This window comes from Protopterus annectens, chromosome 1.part2, assembly GCF_019279795.1.
Source record: "Protopterus annectens isolate FY-2018-M chromosome 1.part2, PAN1.0, whole genome shotgun sequence".
Taxonomy (NCBI): domain Eukaryota; kingdom Metazoa; phylum Chordata; order Ceratodontiformes; family Protopteridae; genus Protopterus; species Protopterus annectens.
The window spans coordinates 811959737-811982909 of NC_056727.1; the positions used below are offsets into that span (position 1 = coordinate 811959737).

At 42.1% G+C, this 23173-nt stretch overlaps 1 protein-coding gene across 5 annotated transcripts in view; it reads right to left on the minus strand.

The window, feature by feature from the left end:
- Positions 1 to 23173, minus strand: part of LTBP1 (latent transforming growth factor beta binding protein 1) — a 2555437-nt gene that overhangs the window by 906036 nt on the left and 1626228 nt on the right. The gene's annotated exons all lie outside the window — the stretch shown is intronic.

Consider the following 23173-nt stretch of genomic DNA (forward strand, 5'->3'; position numbering starts at 1 on the left):
ATGTACTCACCATAATGTTCGATGTATGTAGTCCATCTCGCCTCACATTCTTACCCGTGGGTTCGGAGCCGAACCTCGGCTCCGACTCAGCCATACTCTAGCTTGAAGTCTTTCAATTGGCTGGGCTAAGAGGTATCCCATGGTGCACTGCTCCCTTCCCCAGATCTTGTTTGCTGCAAGCTCAATCACTCTATCACTCTCCCTCCATACACATAACACATAGAGAAAGAAACAACATTCCAATAATAAAAACCAGAACTGACCTCTAGATCCTCCAGGATGGGGGAAGGCAGGAGGGTAAGTAAGAATGTGAGGCGAGATGGACTACATACATCGAACGTTATGGTGAGTACATAACTTCTTGATGTTATGTAGTCCAATCTCGCCTACATTCTTACCCGTGGGACAGCATCTCTAGCACCTGAACCCTGGGAGGCTCAGTGGAAAATACTCCTGAGCACTGTGGAACCAAAGGAAGATCTGCCTCTGGATACCAAATCCAATTTGTAGTGAGTAATAAAGGTGTGAGGAGACACCCATGTAACCGCAGCACAAATATCATTCATAGACATCCTGGCCTGAAATGCTGTAGAGGTAGACATAGATCGGGTAGAATGAGCCTTCACTCTAAATGGTAAATCCTTACCACCTGAGGCATAAATGAAGGAAATACAACTAGAGATCTATCTAGACAAGGTCACATTGGAAACAGGAGACCCAATCTTATTTTCTGAAAATGAGACAAATAGCTGATCCGATTTTCTAAGATCCCTCGTTCTATGCAGATAAAAACGCAACTGCCTGTGAAAATCCAGTTGGTGAAATTTAAATTCTGCCCTATTAGAGAACTCTGGAAAAAATACGGGCAGTTCAATGGATTGGTTGAGATTACTAACCAAAGCCACTTTTGGCATAAAGGAAGGGTTTGGTCTGAGGGAAACCCTGTCCCTGTGAAAAATCAAGTAAGGCGGTCTGATAGACAAAGCTTGGAGCTCCAAGACACGTCTAGTTGAAGTGACGGATACCAAAAAGTTAGTTTTCCAAGTCAAAAATTTTAGTTCACAAGTAGCTGCAGGCTCAAAGGGGGAAGAGGTGAGACACTGTAGCACAAAGTTTAGGTCCCAAGGCATGACCGGGTCGAAGACTGAAGGGTGAAGCAGCATAGTGCCTTTCAAGAATACCTTGCATAGTCTATGCGCCATTATGCTGGGTTCATTAGCGACGTGAAAAGTGGAAATAGCAGACAACTGTACTTTAATGGTTGTGGCTGCTGACCCCTGATTGAAAAGCATGTAGAGAAATTCCAGAACTGAAGAAATTGGAACTGTATAAGGATCAGTTTGTCTCGCCTGAGCCCAGATGGAAAATCTTTTCCATTTACTGGAATAAATCTTTCTAGTCGAAGGCTTATGGGAAGAAGATAGAATATGAATCACTTCCGGAGAAAATGAAAAAAGCCTGACTAGTGTTGGAAGTGGAGTAGCCAGGCTGTCAACCGGAGGGTCTGAAGAGAAGGATGGAACTGCCCTGACATATGAGTCAGAAGATCGGGCTGTGGGTCCAGAATCCAGCGGGGGTCCATGAGATAGGGATGGAGAAAGGGGAACCAAATTTGACGAGGCCAGTGTGGAGCTATCAGAATTATTCTGCTTCCCAAGGACTGTGCCTTCTGAATAACCTTTGTCAACAGAGGAATAGGAGGGAAGGCATAAAGTAGACCGGAGGGCCAGTCATGAACTAGAGCGTCCCTGGGTGACTCCCCCGGAGGGGGGATAAGGGTGAAGTAGCTGCTGCACTTGGTATTGAGGGGACTGGCAAATAGATAGCAGCAAGGCTGACCCCATCTGCAGAAAACCTCCACAACTTGACTGCTCAGGGACCACTCGTGAGGCATCAGAATAGCTCTGCTCAACCTGTCGGCAATCACACTGGACTTCCCCGGAATGTGCACTGCTACAAGAAAATGTTGGGAAGACACTGCCCACTGCCACACTTGAATGGCCTCTCTGCAAAGGGGATATGACTTGGTTCCTCCCTGTTTGTTCAGATACCATACCACTGACATATTGTCTGAGCGGATCGTAATTGTCCCGAGAGGAAGAAAGCTCTGAAGTGCTTGCAACTCTAGTAGCACTGCTCTCATCTCCAAGATATTGATATGCAGATGTATCTCGTGTTCCTGCCACGTGCCTTGGACCGTCCTGCCAAGATAATGCCCCCCCACCCCATCTGGGAGGCATCCGTGGTCACTGTGGCAACAGGAGGGGATGGGACGAAGGGTTTTCCCGCATTGAGGTTGCTGGAGTGAAGCCACCAGCGTAGATCTTGCTTGCACCTGTCTGTGATCATTATGAGATGAGAAAGTGGAAGATGCTGTAGAGACCACTGGGTGAAGAGCATCCACTGAAGGAGCCTCATGTGAAGCCTCACAAGAGAAACCAGCATAATTGTTGCAGCCATAGTCCCTAACAATTTGAGAACTGTTTTTGCCTTCAATCTATTTTGAGGGAGCAACGTGTATACTTGTTGTTGCAAAACCTGAATCCTTTCTTGTGGTAAAAATGCCCTCATGAGCATGGTGTCTAACTCAGCACCTATAAAGGTGACACGCTGCGAAGGCAACTAGGCAGACTTTTCCCAGTTTAGAGTGATACCCAATTGTTGACACAGCTTGATAGTGGTGTCTCTGGTCTGTAGTAGTAGATGCCTGGTGGTGGCAGAAAGGAGCCAGTCATCTAGGTACGGAAACACTTGGAATCCCTGACATCTCAAGTGAGCTGTCACCACTGACATACATTTGGTGATCACCCTGGGGGCTGTGGTAAGACCAAAGGGCAGGGCACGAAATTGAAAATGACTGGCTCCTAGCCAGAAGCATAGATGACTTCTGGATGCCCTGTCCATCTTTATGTGGTAGTAAGCATCCTTGAGGTCGATGGAGCACATCCACACTTCTTTTCCCAACAATGGGAGAATAGATTGCAATGTGACCATTCAGAACTTGGACTTCTTCACATGGAGGTTCAAGCGGCTGAGATCCAAGATGGTTCTCAGGTTCCCTGTTCTTTTCAGCATTAAAAAGAATCTGGAGTAAGTCCCTAATCCGATCTGGTCTGAGGGGACATGCTGGATAGCTCCTTTTTCTAGCAGCTTTATTACCTCTGAAGCTGCGGAATCCCTTTGATTGGGTGGAACATCTGGGATTCTTTTGATCGGTGGGGAGGGGAGAAGAGAAGAGAATGTGATATCCTCTGGAAATTATTTTTAATACCCACTGGTCCTGGGTGATGTCTTGCCAGGCTTCTGGGTATAGTGAAATGCGACCCCCGACTGGCTCCGGAAATGCGCAGTTGGGCCTCCCATCAGGAGCACTGGTAGGGAGAACCACGTAAGGAATCACGGTCTCCCTGGTTACGCGAGCCTCCTCTGCCACTAGGACAGCGTCTACATGAGTTACTACCCCCTCCCCTGCCTCTGGAGGGGGAATCACTTTGTGCTCCATGAGAAAACCTCTGCTATTTCTTGAACCACATTTTCCCACTCTTCTGGACCTTGGGATAAGGTCTAGAAGGCATGGAAAAACAGACATCCACAGCAGACAGAGATTTTCACTCTTGCTCGCACCTAGTCAGAGTGTCTTTCACCTTGGTTCCGAACAACAAGGAACCATCAAACGGGGCATTGGTGAATGTAGACTTGAAGGCCTCTGTGAAATTACAGAGGCGCATCCAGGAGTGCCTTCTGAGAGAAACTCCGGAACTCGCTGCCCTACTCGCTCCCTCCGCTGCATAAGACATCAGACTCATGGAGGAGATAGCAATAGAATTTAGGGTAGACATCTGAGCGTTGGCTTTCTGAGCCACTGCATCAGAAACGTTACCCTGCAGAGCATCTCCCAGCTCTTTCAGGAGATCTCTTTGGAGCTGTGTAAAATGTGACAAGTAATTCAGCGACCACAGTGTAAAGGCCGCTGAAGAAAACATACGCTTCCCATGGTCCTGGACTCCTTGTTAGGGGGATGGACGGTAGATGAAGTCTCAGCCAGTTCCTTCTTGGTGGTCACTGCCACCACCATGGCATCTACTGGGACACCCTTTGTGAGAAACTCTTTGCCAGAGTGGGTGGACAGAAATTTGTTGGGTCTTCTGGGAACTGGTTCCACAGTGTCAGGGGGGTTTCCCACACCCTCCGACAAACTAGATCCAGGAGTTCGTTGAAGGGTGGAGAGACCCAAGAGGTGGAGGGCTGAGCCCCAAAGGCCTTTAGGAACACCGACTCCTCCTCAGAGGGGGGTTTAGAGGACCAGTCACCTCTGTTTCAAGATCTCTAGGATATCAGAGCAAGAGATATCCTCAGAGGATGACTTGGGGGACCCTTCTGATTCCTCGAGGCCGGTGTCCGACGTGAGAGACTCTTCCTGGGAGTCGATGTGCTTCCTCTTGCATGTTCTTTTTCTGGGTGGCTCCTCAGGCAAAAACTCTGGGGGGCCCTCAGAAATTTGGGGACCACTCATGGAGGTATCCTGAGGCCTTGGGTCTCCACTGTCCAAGGATAGAGGGTTATCAGAGAATGCTACTGGAGCTGGAGGGGGTAGAGTGTCAGTGCTGTATGATGCAGCTGAGGACCTGGCCAGCACGCTCCGCATGACCTCGAAAGCTGGTCCTCCCGGCTCCGAGGATCAACCAACTGTGGAAGACCTCGGAACAGAAGGGGCAAGTTCCGAAGCCAAAGCAAGGGTCAGGCTCACCCGAGCCGAAGCACCGAGAGGGAGGCTAGGAGCCGAAGAGCGTCCCGAGACCTCCCCCTCGGGTCCGACCGAGGAACCCTGAGTCCTGGACCCCGTGGATGGAGCCGACGGGGTCGGAGCCGAGATCAGAGCTGATAAGCCAGGATGGGCTATCGGAGCCGACCTAGAAGCATCAAACGGCGCCGACCACTCTGGCTCCGAAGGCAGAGATTTGCTCGGAGGAGGAGGTATCGACGATGGATGGGTGCCAGGCTCCGGAGCTGACTGGGCTGGAGATGAAAGCAATTTAGCCAGCACCGGTGATTGAAGCAGTCTCTGTACCACTCTATCCACATCCACATCATAGAGTGACCTGGAGGACCTAGAGGACAAGGTAAGAGATGTAGACCTCTCTGAAGGAGACCTGCGACTGGTCTAAAAACTGGGGACCGGCTCCGAACTAATATCTCTGACACTGGCTCCGAGAGGCTGGGAGCTGATGTAAGTTCTGTCGGTTGACAAGCTTCCTTCGGCACCGAAGACAGTGGAGCTGAGGATGCCACAGTAGACTTAGTAACTTTCTCTGGAGGCTCCGATAAGACAGACGGAGCCAAAGATTGTTTTTTTGCTTTAGATGTTTTGTCTCTTTTAGTGGGAGAGGACTTAGCACTAGAAGACCTCTCCAAATCTTCCTCGAAAGAGAGTTTCAGTAGTCCCTTCAGAATTAGTTTGTTCTTCCTTTCTTGAAGAACACGAGGGCTGAATGCGTGACAGAATGTATAAGACTCCTGAAGGTGTACAGCCCCCAAACAATAAACACACACAGAGTGCCCATCAGTAATGGACATCTTGTACCCACATTTACTAAATTTCTTAAAGCCCGAAGGCTTATGTTCTTTTGTATTCTTAGACATGGTCGGCAGGATATTAACACAACACAACAGTAAAACTGACACCAGCAACAAGCATGGGAACTAGACTAATAAACTACAGACACTACACAAGGACCTCTAACTCAAACGGTCCTGACAGGAAAACAAGGGGAAGGACTAGGTCCTCTAACTTAAATGGCCCTAGCCTGCAGGGGATAGGTACCTAAAACAAAAACGAGCACAGAAGGGAAAAACAGATAACCAAGGGAGGACTAGGTCCTCTAACTAAAAACGGGCCTAGCCTGTTGGGAGATAGCTGACGGGATACCAGACAAAAAGTAGACAAATGCCACAAAGGCTACACAAAAATGCTTCCACAAAGCAACAACACACACACCTAGCTATGAAAATAGCTTTTGGATCAAAAATTTAGTCAAAATTTTAGTCAAGAAGACAAAAAGTTATACTTAGCCACAGCCAAGAGCAAGAACACGTCTGAGCTCTACGAGTGGTAAACGAGATCTGGGGAAAGGGAGCAGTGCAGCATGGGATACCTCTTAGCCCAGCCAATTGAAAGACTTTGAGCTACAGTATGGCCGAGTCGGAGCCGAGGTTCGGCTCCGAACCCACGGGTAAGAATGTAGGCGAGACTGGACCACATAACATCACAAGTTTTACTAAGTGCTTTTGCCCTAATTCTCAATTGGACTTCTACAAAATAAACTTTCCACTACATAGCACACCCTACTCAAATCTTAACCTAGTGGAAATGTTTCACATCTGCAAATCAAATAGGACAACAATCACTCGCTCCAAGGATCTCAACCTAGCCTGTGACATTAACAGAACAGATTGCCACTCCTCTGGAATAACCTCCCATTTCATGTGAAGCAGAACTCCTCAATGACTCTATTTAAAAGCAACCTTGACAATTGGATGGGTGACCGAAATTCACCCCAGGGATGGCACCTAGGTCCCTCATAAACAAAGGTAGTCGGTGGTGATCACAGAATTGCTCTGCTAACAACAACAATCTAACTATGGTCAATTAGGGTATATGGGTTTTCTACACAGCAAGGCTTGTAAAGGCCATAGGGCCATTAGCCTAGTAACCTCCTATGAACCTATGAACCCACATGACTAGTTCAATCAACATTATTAAAAACCTTAAATGTTAAAGTGACATCACACCATAAACATATAATGGGTAAAAATAACTTAATAAAACAGTAGCTATCGGTAATGTACTCTTGCAACAAAAACATATACATTGAAATGTATATAATATTGACTCATCAAACATGTTTACAACTTATTTGCCGTTATTTTCAGGACACTATTAATTCTAATACTGTCATTCAATCCGGCTTATTAATTACATTTAATTTGAGCTGCCAAGCCAATTCCTTCTACTCAAGCCTGGTTTCCCAGCTTCATCCCCTAACATATATCACCACTTTATCTATAACCAAAACTACAAATTTATTAAATGCAGGACATAATTGTGCACACTTAGTGCACTTTTTGGGTCCCTTTTTTGAATACTGTAAATTTGTTCATGAATTCCAGAGTAGAGACTCCTTTCTGTCTTCCTACATAAAATCTATTTCAATTTTTGCAGTACACAAGACACTCCACTTCTATAGTACCACAATTAGTGCACCCACTATTTAGCCACAGACATATCAAGGCAGATGCTTCTAATACACCGGTACCCCTAGACAGGCTTGAGGCGAAATTGCTCGAATGTCAGTAGCACACAGAAAAAAAAAAGAATGGCATAATACCAGACATTGTTTTCCACAGGAAATCATTGTCTGTGCATTTTCTAAGTGTGCGTCGCAATGATTCACTTATTTTGGGAGATTTCTCCCTTCTTCCATTTGTTGTATTCATGGAGATGGAAATTGTCCCCCTGCAAAAAACAGATGAAATTTGCCTTTTTTTCCCTTCTGAGTTTTGGGCATTTTTTTTTTTATCTTTTTAGCCTGCTGGCTTTCAGGAAATCTGTGTTTCATAGCAGAACCAGTTTTCATTAGTATATGTATACTGGTTACACATTATATATTTTTAGTAATGTTAAAACCCATGTCAGTATAATTTTTAGAAGTCCCCGACCTTTCAAATATGTTTTTGAGATTGTGCCCCTGTTGCACACAAATGATGGTCTTTAACCAACTGTATCTATCAGCTTCTCAGAATGGGAAAATATTTCTCAATTATGATTAGTATTTTGACCAATTACAGAGCTATCAACATTGTAATATAACATCAGTGACATTGTATGAAGCGTTGATACAGTCCATGCTGACTGGACTACTTAGACCAGTCCTCTGAGTAAGATAAACTCTTGTTTGTGCATTGGTTTGAACTTATGGATTTTCTTTGGTTATATGTGCTGCTCAGTAAGACATGTGGTAGCACTTACAATACACATAGCTGAGCTCCCAGCGAGTAAGTAGCAGTTCGTCTACAAGTATATAACAAGGAAAAAGAGATCTTGTATAACCTAAACATTAGATTAAATATTTATAAGTAGGAGTATGTCAATTCCTTCCCTTTCAAATTTTGTATTAAATTCATTCCGTGTGTCACAATAAAATTGGCAAGAAAGATAAAGATGAAAAAAGAAAAAAAGAGAGTAAAAACTGATATAAACAGTCATTGAGTTGTATGCTGCATAATAGGGTTTAAAGCTGAAAGCAAAGTAATATATTAACACTACTATACATACATTATGGCAAAGAGAGTAAAACTATGGTTCCCTCTAAAATATACACACAGATGGCAAATATACACACAGATGGCATAAATACTTCAAAACTGTACATACAATGCAGAGGTCTATGTTTTACTTAAATAAATTAAGCAGAACTTAATATGTGTCAGTAACAGCTGTTTCAAATACTGTAAGTCTGCTGATTGTTTCTGCCATAGCTTAACAGTCTGTACTGGAAAACACTTTTCACTTTACAGAGACATGACAATGATCCCTTAGTTATTTATTTTAAAATGTCCAGCACTGGACAATAATACTGCATTGGCCTCCTAACTTCTGATTGAAGCACTTTACTTCGATCAGCTTTCACTTGTACACAAAGAGTCGAAAGTCTACATTGCCAAATGTTCTTAAAACGGAAAAGTCAGTCATCACACAACAAATACAGTACAAAATGAAGGATAAATAAATAATAAATGCAAAAATAATTAAACCGAGTTAATAAACAGTTAAATGGTGATAATTTTATTGAAGGAAACAGTATGGAAGTTAATAGAAAATAAATGGCAATGAGCAGGATAGAACCAGCAGTTCTTCTGCTCCCAGATAATGTTTGTTAGACACATAACAGACAGTGAGAAGCTGCTGAAATTAACATTCTTCAGCTCTTACTATGACCATGAAACATGGAACCAGAGCCAAATTCACACCAAAAATCAAACAGCAAAGGCTTCCAATGGTCAATGAAGACTGGAAAGTGAAAGGCTTTAGCATATAAAAGACTTTATTCAACGCTTTCATCTCAACAAGACTTCCTCAGAAAAACAGAGAGACCACTAAGTGTGCAGCTTAAATACATTTCAAAAGCTCATTAAAACCAATTAACCAATACTAACTGAACTCCAGTTAAAATATCAACATGTTAAAGGCACATTCTCTATGTCATGTAGAACTTAATATTAAGCGTACATGTCAACCACTATATAAGACTTGTGTTAAAAAATAATATAAATTAATAAAACAGTTAATTCAAACTTTTTCTAACTTTTAATTTTCTATATTTTAAAAAACATTTAATATTGATGACTTCATTTAAGCCAGGTTTTTTTGTCTGCTCCCAGCTTAACCTGCCATAATGTTTCTCTCTGCTCAAAGTAATTTTTAAAATCCCCCCCTCTCGGGTAGGAATTAACAACTTCTAATATTGAGAATAAACATTTCTTGTATTTATTGCACTCCTCAGTATATTTATATAATGCATTGTTAACATCTGTTTTCTTTATGCTATAATGTTCTCTCATACGCCCCATTAAGGTGCATGTAGTCATCCCTACATAGAATGCTTCACATCCACTACATAACCCAATGTAAACTACTCCTTTGGTTTTACATGTTGAATAACCTGGCACACAAAGTACATTTGATGTGGGGTAACATTACATATGGTCCTTCTGATATATATCTACAGAAATTGCATAGTCCACATATGAACATTCCTACTTTCTGACTAAATTTCGATGTACTTGTGTCATTAGAACTCTTTTCCAACAACTTTTTAAGACTATTGTTGTTTCTATAAACAAAACTGGGTTTACATCCCAACACATTAATTAAATCTGTGTTGCCTTCCAAAAGTTTCCAGTTTTTCTGGATAATCGCCCTTATGCCGCCACTGTCTACAGTCATGTCTAAATTACAGACTACTAACTGCTTGTTTATTTGCGGCCCTCATTTTGTTACTAATGAAGGGGATATTGGAGGGTATAAAGTTTCCCTCTTTACCCAAATGTCCTGTTTGAGGACTCCAAGATACTCATTATCATAGCCCCTATCCAAAAACATAGAAGTAATCCTATCAAAACCTATCTGAAACTCTAATAAAGGGGTTGTCATGCGACAGACTCATATATATTGTCCCTTTGTGATGTTCTTCTTAATAAAAGAGGGATGATTACTCTTATAATGTAAATATCCATTAGTGAAAATTTGCTTTCTATGAATTTTGCTGTCAAATAGCTCAGTAGTTTTGTTCCACTCCAAAGACATCCAAAAAGTTAACTTTGTTTCCACTGTCACTCTTAACAAATTGCAGAAAACCTGACCTAATGTTTAGGTCCTTCAAAAATTGTTCACCTATACTTTCATCCCCCTCCATAATAAAAATCAAGTCATCCACAAATCTGGCGTAAAAAAAATATTGTATATTTGTTTCATTTCTGAAAGTATAGTGGACTTCCAAAAAGCCATAACAGTGTTTGCGTATGCTAGTGCAGCAGAGGAACCCATCACTGCCCCCTTACATTGTCTATAAAATTGTCCATTAAATATAAAGAAATTATGTTCCAATACTATCTCCAATAAACTACACATCAAATTGCTTTCATTGTGTCCAAAATGACTGTGTTTCATAAGAAATTCTCTAACAGCTTCCACCCCTTGCTGATGAGGAATGCAAGTAAACAATGACACCATATCAATAGTCAGAATAATATGCTGACTCTTGTTGAATGAAAAAAAATGAAAAAAATTGTCTTAATTTATCCAAAAGGTCCCTGGAGTCCTTTAAATAAGAGGCTAAACCCTGCACTACTGGATTTAACATGAAATCTATAACTAAAGCTATACTTTCAGTTACAGAATGAGGTGATGATACAATCAGTCTGAATGGGGGGGTCCATCATACTCTTGTGAACTTTCGGAATGCCAAAAAGTGTACCGACCCTTGGCTATTTCTACCAGACAAAAATTATACAATTTTATATCCATAACTTGATTCATAACAGCATCATTTAAAAAATAATAAATGTACTGAAAACTGTAAAGATGTCCCTAACATTTACCTTTGAATATTCATCAGTATTGTGGAGCATTTTTAACATAGCATTGTTGTATTGTTCAACAGTCATAACAACTATGTTACCCGCTTTGTCACTTTTCATATATCTCAGATCATGTCTACATGTTAATTCAAATAAAACTTTACATTCAGGGGATGTTACGTTGTCATACCATTCTCTATTTTTCATACCATTGCCTAAACAATTTTTAATATCTTGTAAACAGACCTCTTCAAACACTTTTAAAGTTTGGTGTAACACCGGTGTGTAACTAGAAGGTTTAAATAAACAACTACTATACAACAACCCCCCATTAAATATTCAAAAACGTTCACGCTGATAAGACAGCATGCACATTGTAAATCAGAGTTATACTAATGGAAAAAGGTCTGGTCGCCAGGACTTTTCCATTACTATAACTCTTTTTTTTACAGCAATGGAGAATGCAAGATCTCCGTTGCTTCACACTGTCTCGCTATGTTAAATGTCTCCACCCCCAGCCAAGGAAATCACTGTAAAGAATTTCTCAAAAGCCAACTTTGCACTTCTCAAGACTGAGGTGGAATCCTTCAAAGCCCCTGGGCCAAAGGATAATACAGCCCAATCCGCAGAATCCTTTACAAATGCATTCTATGAGCACCTGCAGGAATGCATGGATCGTGCTATCCCAAATAAAACCAAGACTCACTCCTCCAAAAACAGGAGACCGGTCTGGTGGACCCCAGCCATAAATAAGCTATACAACAGAAGGAGGAAGCTACTACATGACAGAGCAAAATCCCAAAAAGGGAAGGCATCTCTGATCAGTATTAGCAAGAAACTTTGATCCCTCATAAAATCATCAAAGGCCAGCTTTGAAAGAAAAATTGTCCTAGACACTAAAGATAATCACAAGGCCTTCTTTAGTTATGTCAGGAACATGGGCGGAAACTCCCAGATATGCTCTGAATTGTTGCATAACGGTACAAAATATACTGAACCTACAGACATAGCCAACATCCTGGCAGACAGATTCAGCGCAAACTTCTCCCCCCCTTCCCCAAAGGAGCAAATGCCTATCCCAACTGAATGTAACCTCCCTGACATCACAGATGCACAGGTGAAAGCTGCCCTCTCCAAAGCAAAAAACACAGCATCTATGGGACCAGCATCTATGGGACCAGACGGTGTCCCAGGCTGTGTCTTACACGAGCTCCAAGAAGAACTGAACCCTCACATTAAGTCACTGTTCAAACTTAGCCTTACTACAGGATATGTACCCAAAGAATGGCGTACAGCTACAGTGGTCCCACTCCACAAAGGTGGTACCACAACGGACCCCGGAAACTATTGCCCCATAAGCCTGACTAGTCTGGTATGTAAAGCTATGGAGCGTATTATCATGGAACTCATAAACAAAGACATTGGGAGCCTGCAGACACTGGACCCTACCCAATTCAGCTTTGTTAAGGGCAGATCTTGCCTCTTAAACCTAGTTGATTTCTTTGAAACAGTTACCAAAGCCATAGATGAGGGCAAGGTAGTCCACACAGCCTACCTGGACCTCGCAAAAGCCTTCGACACAATACCCCACTCGGGCATCATAAATAAGCTTACCAGCTTAAATATCAACCCCTATATCACAAGATGAGTTGCAAACTGGCTCAGAGATAGAACTCACATGGTCAAAATCGCAGGTGCCATGTCCGAATCCAAACCAGTTACAAGTGGCATCCCACAGGGCTCAGTTCTGGGACCTCTCTTGTTCGGTATATACTTCTCTGAGGTTCAAGCTAACACGGGGGGATTATGGCTGACAAAGTTCGCAGATGACTGCAAACTGGGGGTCATAATAGAATCTCCAGCTGACACAAGCATCCTCCAAAAGGGTCTCACAGAGATGGATGCTTGGTGCCAGAGCCACGGCCTCAAGCTAAATGCTAAAAAGTGCATAGTCATCCCCTTTGGGAAAAACAAGGTGCCCACAAATTACCACATTAGTGGTAATCCATTAAGTACGGAAGAAGTAATTAGAGATCTGGTGACCGATGTAGATAGTAATCTCTCCTTTGATAATCACGTTGCCAAAGTGGTTAGAAAGACCTATATAGCCCACCTTATCACGAAAGGGTTCGTATCTAGATCAAGAGAGGTCATTGTGCCCCTCTACTCATCACTCATCAGGCCCATAATTGAATACAATGCCCCTTTTGGGATGTACCTTACCCGACACCTGCAGCAACTGGAGAGACCCCAAAAGTACCTCACCAAGAGGATCATGGGCTACAAACAGATGTCCTATGCAGCTCGAATAAAGAAACTCCAGCTCTACTCAGTGGCTTACCGCCTACTCAGAGGCGATCTATGCCTGACGTACAAAGCCATGTCAAAGCCAGAATTAATGGACATGCTCCACCTCAAAAAATCCAAGTCCCTTGGAGCTACACGCTCCAGGGACCTAAACCTCAGCACAAAAATAAATAGGACATGCTGGAGGGACAGATTCATTTCCCAGAGGCTCCCCTCACTCTGGAATAGAATTCCAATTCATGTCCCCTTGCTGACCCTCTTCAAGCGAAATCTGGACGCGTGGATGGGAAATCGCAAATTCACCCCTGGGATCTCTTCTGTGTCCCTGCTAGACAGAGGCACAGTAAACTAATCTTAAAAGGGTATCTTCTGTGACCTACTTTACAGAGGCACAGTAGGCTAATCTAATAGGGAGGCGGAAGCCAAATACACTCTGGCTAGGCTTATAAATGCCCTAGGGCAGATAGCCTAATATCTACCTATGAACCTATGAGACAGGTTTAAAAAAGCAACGGAGATTCTCTGTTGCTTTTTTTAAAGCTGTCTCACTATGTTAATCTCATTTAACATAGCGAAACAGTTTTTAAAAAGCAACAGAGATCTTGCTTTCTCGGTTGCTTTTTTTCAAAACTGTCTCGCTATGTTAAATGGGTTTAACACAGCCAGACAGCTTTAAAAAAGCAACAGATATTCTCCGTTGCTTTTTTTAAAGCTGTCTTGCTATGTTAAACTCATTTAACATAGCGAAACAGTTTTGAAAAATCAACGGAGATCTTGCTTTCTCTGTTGCTTTTGCCCACAGCTCTGATGTACTGCATAGGCATGCGCAGTACATCAGGACTGCCGCAGAATACCAGACAGCTGCGGAAGGGCAGCAAGGAGGCATTATACAATGCCATTATTTAAGAAAAGTAATTCTTTTTTTTTCTTAAATAATGTCATTGTATAATAGCAATAACCCACTTCTGGGTGTGGGTAATGCTGGATTTACCCATGGTTGGCTTTGTTTGGCCACTCGGGCTTCGCCCTCGTGACCAAACCACACCAACCATGGGTAAATCCAGCATTACCCACACTGAGGCGTGGGTTATTGCTATAGTATCACATTCAAATAGCTTAAACAGATAATCTAAATTTAGTTTGCGAATATATTGTTTAAAGTCTCCAACTGTCCGAGTGTAATCTGCCTTTTTAGTAGGTACAAAGTTAAAACCATATCTCAAAACTCTAATCTGCATGTCGTTTAAAACAGCACCAGACAGGTTAATGATGTTAAATTTATCATTGAACCCTCTTTCTGTTCATCGTTCGAGGACTCCGACTTAATCTGGCCTCTCGTCTTGATCATTCGAGTTTTTACAGTCTTGTTCTCCCTCTTGGATAAAAAAGTTGTTTTAGGACGCGTTCTCGTGGCGTTCACTTTGTAACCTGGCATGTTGCCTGCAGATTCATTGCTGGATAAGGCTTCCACCTCCACTGCCTCGCGCTCTGTCTCAGAAGGGGCGTTACCAGATCTCTCTGCCCTAAAAAACCTTGTCGGCAGAGTTGAAGGCTGAGATTGGTTGCCAGACCCAGTTGCCCAGCGCGGCTTGTTCAGCACATTCCTATGGACACCAGGAGCCTTCCTATTACTATTATTAGTGTTGTTTCTGATATCTGACTGTTGCTTTTATTTCTTGCTTCTGGTGCAAAATTGACAAAAGCAGGCCCATCCTCATAAGCAGTGACATCCCTCAAGAGTTCGTTGAGTTTCCTGTCAATCACCTCATTCTCGTGTACCTCAACTTCTTTCAGTACCTGATCATATAGTCTATCAGGGTCAAAGTCCACTGCCAAAGGCCTTACATCTTCATCAACTTTTAATATTTCTTATTTTAAAGAGGTTAATTTCTTATAGTTGTTGTCAATGAGTAGCTTCAACAGTAGTAGCCCAGTATTATTAAAGAAGTGGATAAGCTCTTCAAAAAACAGATCTGAGGCAGTGACGCCATTGGGACATTTAAAAAAACCTCAGACCCTTCGGCACTATTTGTAACTCTATACATCTTTGAAAGTATCTGATCTCCAAATCTAGAGACTGGTACTTTTTCAACATTTGCATAAATTGTCACATTTGTTGTTAAATTCTTCTGTTTTAGCCTTGGTTATTTTGTAATCTGCTTTGAGAAACGGATCATACCTGTTGTCCAAAATAGAACGAATATTATTGTACTGTAGAGGTTTCACACTAGTCCCAGCAGGTGCCCTGTTGTCTGCAGAGCCACTCTTAAGGTTTAAATGAACAACTGTTACTTGTTCATCATCTGAGCAGAACACTGCCTCACCAGCAACCCCTTGTTTGGCAACCAAGGCTTTTAAAGTTTTTTGTATGTCATTCAAGGAAGATAACAGTACATGTAATAATCCACTTTCACCAACTGAGGGTGTAGGATGTACGGTCATATCCAGTAAGGGATCACTTTCCATCTCGGCCATCAGATGCTATGATACTAGTCAACCAAAACTCAAGAAACATGGAACTAGAGCCAAACTCACACCATGGACCTGTGAAATGACCCCCCCCCCCAAAGTAACATGCCTATTTTCGGAATTTACCCTCCTGGGACATTCAGCAGGACACTAAGAAACCATGGTTTGCCTCTGCAGTAGCACATTGCATCCTATGTGGCCTCACCTCTGTTCAAGTCAAGTATGCATTCTGCTGTGCTTTCTGGTATACACCGGCAACATTGCGGCAGTACACTGGCAACATTGTGGCAATTATGGTTTTCCCAGCATCCTTCCTCCCCCAAGAGAGGCAAGGAGGCACAGACCCTTCATGAATCTCTCTCCTCTCATTGGGTCATCCAGTTCCAGGGCAGTTAACTGAACCATGGTCACCTGGGCTATAAGCAGAGCTCCTTCCCTGTACATCACTGAGCAGACAGATACATGAACACTTACCATTTCAGCTGGTCTTTGAGAGGACCTTCTGCAGTATGAAACAGCTCCAGTCTCTTTTCTGACAGCTCTCTCTGTAGGTCCAAAATCTACCAGCCAAAGGTAATGGCTAACAATAAGAATCTTTCAGGAGATGGACTAGCTGTCTCATAAGGGAGGCAAACTAAGTTTGCATACATTTCAACACTAAAGAAGAGTAAATAGCACCACTTTGGAATGGCTTAGCAAGCTTACTCTGGGCCACAGTTTCACTGTCAACCAAGTCATAATGCATTAACATGGTAGGCACGCGTATCATGAGTATGAAATATCGTAGGTCCACATCTAAGAGAGTCTGAAATTTCACATATTGTTGGAGAAATCACTACATCTCCACCCAGATCAAGCATGATATATCTGCTTTCTGAAAACCTTCTAGCAGCTTCTAAGATCTTTAAAGTTACAGCTAGAAGAATTAAGTGAAACAACCAGGCTAGGAGATGGAGCCAGTGGTCTCTCCTACAGTTATGGACATCTTTGGTTCATATCTGGAATGTCTCCTGTATTGTCATGCACTTAAGTGCCTGAAGCCACATCAATCTTAGCTACTGCATGGTGGTAAGGATGAGCCTCTATCTTTCTTCTCTGGGCATGGGTATCAGATGCACAATCAATGAGAATTGTGGACAGGCAAACAGAAACCTTTCCCTGCACTGCAAGAAAAATGCATTCACTACCAGCTTGCCCCAGTTCTACTACACTGCCTAGATCTTGAGAAATGTTCATTCTTCCTCGCTGCTCTCCATAGTGGAGTGCGCCTGGAATATGCTATGCATGTTGACATGTTTGATTCTCAGCCTCAAGGAGAGGAATAGAACTATATACCATGGCATCCACAATGGTGTTCACCCTTCTAGAGTCATGAACTTCTATCAGAAAGATACCGTAATCTACAGCCCTAAGTCAAACCTGTATCAGTTTCATGCATGGGGTTTTGTTAGGTCATTCCAAAATGTTTGTTAAGACAATACACGACAGAATGCCACATACTGTTTGTCTGACTTTAGCAGAAGGAGCTTGAGCTGAAAATCTTTTTTTGAAGATTGGAGAATGAGCAATAATACTACAATTTCAAACAAGTTGAAGTCTAACTATAAATTCCAATGCCTCCTCCTGCATAAGACTAGCAAGGACTCTGGGTGAACTTACCAACTTTTCCAGCAGCAATGGTTGTCAAAACCTGCAAAGGATTTGGTAGCACGAATAGCCCCCTCCCCATAGTCAGACTAGTAGAAACAAAAGAGGAGATCTGCAAGAGCATGGTGGATATGCAGCAACTGTCACATCAAACCTAGTGGACCACCTTCATAGGGAAGTACGCTAGTGGAACCATGAAGAGGGTGACCATGTCCAATTCCAGAAGAAACTGAAAGGAATGGGTTTTAATCCAACAAAGTAATGACGTGTTAAATTTTCTTGAGAGCCAAATGTATCCTGATGAAGGGACTCCAATGCACAGAATAATAGCAGACATCTCCTACTTTATGGTAATTGCCAGAGACTAAGAGACTAACAGATTACAGTTATGACAGAGTACAGCAAGGACTTTTGTCAACAACTTTTCCATAGCAGCCATCAGAAGATGGTCATTAAGCTATTCTTTAGCAATGCTTCTGCCACTACAATCAAAATGTTAGTGAATGTTCACGGATACATGAGAAGTCAAAGAAAATAACTCCTACTGGTAATGGTTCTAGAAAAGAGAAAAGTGGAAACACCTTCATTAGCTGTGGGACACAGATGCACTAGTAGATATCAGTTATGTTCATCTACACTATTTCAACCCCCCGAGGCAGCAAGGGTATGGCCATCTCCAAGGTCAGCATTCTTAACTTTATGTACCGAATATGCCCTCTGAAGATGCTGTAGTCAGGAAACAGTGGACATTAACTGCCATTCTCTGCAGAATGAGGAAATGTTGTGATCAGTACCATCCTTCTCTTTTCAAAGGAGGAACATGATTCAAAGCACTTTTAAGGAGCAGAGTCTGAAGGTGTTCCCAGTCTCATGCAAAGACTGACATGTTTTACAGAAATTCATGACAGAAAAAAATCAAACAGCATTAAGGTTTAATTTTTTGAAACTGTTCTGGAACTCATCTGTTCTTTGTGATGAACCTCCAGACTGGGGCAACTGATAGAACTGGCCTCCCACTGACAGTCATAGGAGGTAGTTAGGACTTATTTGAACCACTTGACAAGAAATGCCTCTTGGAAGAATTTGAAAGGGAGTTCTTGGTCCTCATTGCAGTTTGGAGTAGTCTTGGAGAAGAACATGAAACAGCCAGGGAGGAGATATCCTATAGACCCTCATTGGTGGTCAGTCCCTGCTCCCATTTCTGCAGGCCTTCAACATTATCTTGCAAAGCTTGACTAAAAATGATTTTTCCTTACAAGATAATTCCTTAATGGACTAATACAGCTCTTCCTCAAAGAAGGGCAGTGAGAGGCGCACCAACCAGTGACGATATGTACCAGAGGCTGCTATTCCTAATCACAGTGCCTTCATAATCAAAACTGCAGTAGGTAACACAGACGTGCAGTGAACAGGCTATAGTCATTATTTTCCAGATCTACCACTGACAAATACACACACAGTTTATTCCCAGAACTGAAGGTTTCCTATGCTTGCATGAAGAAGCACCATGACGATTTTCTCCATCGCCTTCTGACTGGCTTCTTTTCAGGAGAGACAAAGTGGCATATTAACTACAGGAAATTTGCCCAGATCACCAGTGAAGCTCCCCATATCTTTTCAATAAGCATAGTGGGTTCTTTTACATCCATCTTAGCTAACACTAACTTAGGAAGATGAGACCTTTGTTTAATGTCTCACCTGAAGAATAGCAAACTCAGGAATGCAGCTAGTATGAACAGCAGAGGGCTCAGAGTTGAACCATGACAAACACCCATTCCTAGTGGGAACCTTTCTGTGAGTTAAAACGCTATATATGTATCACTGGGCCCCTGTATATAGACAACACTAATTCTACCAATGTTTCTGGGACATAGAACCATCGCAGGAATGTCCCACTGAGATTTCTTGGGTTCTTGTCAAGCTTTCTCCAAGTCTAGGAAATCCCAGACGGACTATGTAGCTTCTTCTCCACTACCTATCTGACTGCAAACATTAGGTTAGTTGTGCCGATCCTGATCTGAATCCACACTGCTTATCTCCCATCTTACTTTCTGTTACTCCGCACATTCCGTTATCAATTACTGTCTCCAGCACTTTCATGCAATATGACAGGAGTTTGATGTCTCTGTACTGTTCACAGTTGTAAATTTCCACGTTGTTTTTGTACACTGGCACTAGAATGTTTACGCTACAGTCATTTGAGATATACCTTTCTCTACACACTGCCATAAGTACCCTCAGGAGCCATTTCTCCCCTATCTCACCCAGCATCTTTATTGTGTCTGCCGTGGCCTCATTTTGGGTCTGCTGCTTTCCCTGACTTAATTTTCTTTAGTGCTGTCCTTACTTCTTCTAGGGTGTGCTCTTCTTCCTCTTTCATCACAGGCTGTGTATAGGCCAGTACAGCTTCTGTGGGATTTTCTTCATTCAAAAGCTGATGGAATGGGGCAGCTCGGGGTATTTTTTAATTCGCAAATTAGGCTCCTTTGTATCACATCTGGTCTTGCAAGAGCTTTTGTTTCTGGTAGCTCATTTGGTCCCATGGAATTTATTTTTGACCTTACTAAGGAGAGATGGCCAGTTCTGATGTAATTTTTGGTGAGATCATGTTGCAGAGAAAAAGCAAGGATGGGATTTCCCTTTGTGGCCTAACATTTGATATAAATTTGTATGTGTGTTAGTGATATCTGTTTGCTCTGTTACGGTGATGACATCTTGTTTTAGCACATAGCATTCTCCTTTCTTTCCTTTTGTGTTTTGGATGTGGTTGAAAAAGGTCATATTAATGTCACTCATTTTATTGGCAAGTTTTACTTCAAATGAGACTTTGCTCCTTTTTATTGTTTGACTGATTTCCTTTTGGAATGAATTGACCTTAGCCTAATTGCATCATGATGGGAAACGTTTTGAGGACTTTGTACACTTCTTTTATTTTGTTTAATAAATTTAGGTATATTGCAAACTTTTCCATTGCATTTATTCCTCATGAGGATATCAATGCAGTTTTCAAATTTTTTTTTTCTGGCTCTGGTGAAAAAGGTCTCTGGGCGAGCTCACTCACCTGGTTAAAAATGCTAAATCAATAAAAACATGTTGCAAAGGTTAAAAATGCTAAATCAATAAAAACATGTTGCAAAGGTTAAAAATGATAAATCAATAAAAACATGTTGCACATTTACTTTAACTACCCAGTCTATAGACTGGGAAATATATTGACTCAAAGGCAGAAAATGTTTTGGACTTTATCAACAGAAACACCCTGGACAATACAATGTGCACTCCAACCAGAGGGTCCTGCATCACATGCTCACTGGTGATGTCAGGTCACAAAGCTGCTTCCTCTGAAACAAAAATCAAACCAAAAAAAAACTAAACTGTAACAGTGAAGAACTATACTAAAGCAAACTTCATCCTATTAAGCAATAGTTTGTAAAAATTCATGGGTCCATCAAACCTTGAGAACACAGCTACCTATGCAAGATTATTCACAAAAACCTTGTGTACACATGCAAGTGGCTGCACTGAAGCTGCCATAGCTACTAAAAGTAAGCCCAAATCTAACATCAAAAACAAACTCTACTGATGGAATCTTTACCTTAACAGGGCATATAATAAAAAAAAAGTCATGACCAAAATCAGAAAGAGGAACTCTCACAGATACAAGAGCTCTCTGATTCAACTAAACAAGAAACTAAGAGGTCTAATAAAGTCCAACAAGACCAATTATGAGGTCAAGATAGTCTCACAGGCTAAAAACAATGACAAGGCCTTCTTCAGTTATGTCAGAAATCTTAATGGTAACATGCAAACATCTGCAGAACTGATCATAAATGTCACAACCTTCACTGTCCAGGTTGACATAGTAAATCTATTGGGTGATAAATTTAACAATAACTTCACCTCCCGCTCCCTCCCCCCACTACCCTCTGTGAAATCACCTCTGTTATAACCACTCCAATTACCAACAGGAAGCAGGTCCTGGTGATGTTAGCTAAGGCCAAAAACTTTGCCTCAATGTGCCCAGACAATATCCCCAGATGCCTCCTAACTAGCCTAAAACATGACATAGTAGGACCACTTGAGGCAGTCTTCAACTACAGCCTAAAAACAGTTACATGTTAGGTGAATGGAGGGCCACAATGGTCATCCCTCTTTATAAGGGTTGACCATCAACTGACCTTGGGAACTACAGACCCATCAATATGACAAGTCTAATATGCACAGCCATGCAATTATCATAGAAATGATCAACAAGAGCATTGGACAGCTACAGACAGTGGACCCATCCCAGTTTGGCTTTAATAAGGGAAGGTCTTGTCTACTCAACCTGATAGACTTCAGTGTCACCAAGGCTACAGATGAGGGAAAAATGGTCAGTGCTGCCTACCTTGACATGGCCAAGGCAATCAGTACAATACCCCACTCTGGTATTGCTGACAAACTCACAGAACTAGAAATCTATACCCTACATAATTCACTGGAATGTTGGTGGTTCACAGATAGGACCAGAGAAGTTAAATCGGTGAGACCACCCCCACCAGGTGAGTGGTCACCAGCAGAATACCGTATTAGGCCTTCTCCTGTTTGGTCCGCACAAATGGTGCACAATGTGCTCAAAGCAGACCAGTTAACCAAAAGCAGCACAACATTGCGGGTCCACAGAAAGATTTTATTATCACCAAGACAAAAGGTTGAGCGCTTTCATCAAATAAATTGACTTCTGATGAAGTCAATTTATTTGATGAAAGTGCTCAACCTTTTGTCTTGGTGATAATAAAATCTTTCTATGGACCAGAAGTCAATTTATTTGATGAAAGCGCTCAACCTTTTGTCTTGGTGATAATAAAATCTTTCTATGGACCCGCAACATTGTGCTGCTTTTGATTAACTTCTCCTGTTTGGTATTTACTTCTTAGAAGCTAAGGCTACTGTCAAAGGCCTCTGACTCACTAAGTTTGCAGATTACTGTAAATTGGGAGATATCATAGAGTCTCCCCATGACAAGGGCATCCTACAAGATGGTCTAATACAAACAAATGACTGGTGCCAAACCCATGGATTAAAACTCAATGAGAAGAAATGCATTATAGTGCCCTCTGGGAAATCACCCACCTAAGATATTTACTCTGTCGAAAAAACACTCTTAAAAGTTGACCCAGTAGTTTGTGATCTATGAACATATGGTGACAGTAATCTGGCCTTCAACCACATGTAACCAAAACAGTAAGAAAATCATTCTATGTCACCTAACTCATAAACAAGGGTAAAGCATCCAGGTCGAAGGAAGTTACAGTACCACTCCTTTCAGCCCTTATCAGAACCATCAATGAGTACAGTGCCTACTCTGGCATGCACCTAACTTGCCAAGAAAATCCAGGATATGAATATCCTGTCCTACATAGATCACCTTAAGGCCCTATCTCTCTACTCAGTCTCCTACAGGTTACTTTCAGATGATCTCTAGCTGGCATATAAGGCATCCTCATATCCAGCTCTGATGGATGTCTTACACATCAGCAAAACAAACAGCACCAGAAACACTAGATCCAAGGACCTCAACTTTGATGCAACATATACAGAACATGCTGGAGACAGCAATATATGACTCAAAGGA